The following is a 628-nucleotide window of genomic DNA, read 5'->3' on the forward strand; positions in this document are numbered from 1 at the left end:
ACGATTGGAAAATAACCGATGAAAACTGAATACTTACGTTAATCATCTCAACAAAGTACTTGTTTGGTTAAAGACCGATGCCAAACTTAATGGTCTCATTTTTTTAAGCTCCAAAGGCTATAGTCAAGCACACTGTTGCAATGCCACATATTTACTTTTTTTAGTCTATATATTCTTCAAGGATCAATAAGATACATAAAAGCGAATAACAATACATTCAAACATTTGAAATCAGGGTTATGTGTATTCATCTCAAGTGCAATAATTCTATTTTAGAATATGGTGTTTAAATATGACCAAAAAGCCAAATCATTTTGAATTCAATAGAATTAAAAGCTTCAATTGTTATCCAGAAGAAAAACCTTACTCCAATTGTTATGTGTAGGTAAATTAAACCAATTGCATATAAAATATCCATTATTATATTTACATAAATACATGATATTTCAAAATGAGGATCTAAAAAATTTGCGGGTCCAAACATAGGGTTTACTTTTTTATTAAGTAGGCAACCCTGTATAGGACGACGATACAGTTATCAAACTAGGAAACAATAATAGGTGTGCATTTACCTCACAAAACACCAATCGCGGGTTTCATTGAGACGTTTGAGATCTAATAGCCTGGC

Source organism: Helianthus annuus, chromosome 5, assembly GCF_002127325.2.
Source record: "Helianthus annuus cultivar XRQ/B chromosome 5, HanXRQr2.0-SUNRISE, whole genome shotgun sequence".
Taxonomy (NCBI): domain Eukaryota; kingdom Viridiplantae; phylum Streptophyta; class Magnoliopsida; order Asterales; family Asteraceae; genus Helianthus; species Helianthus annuus.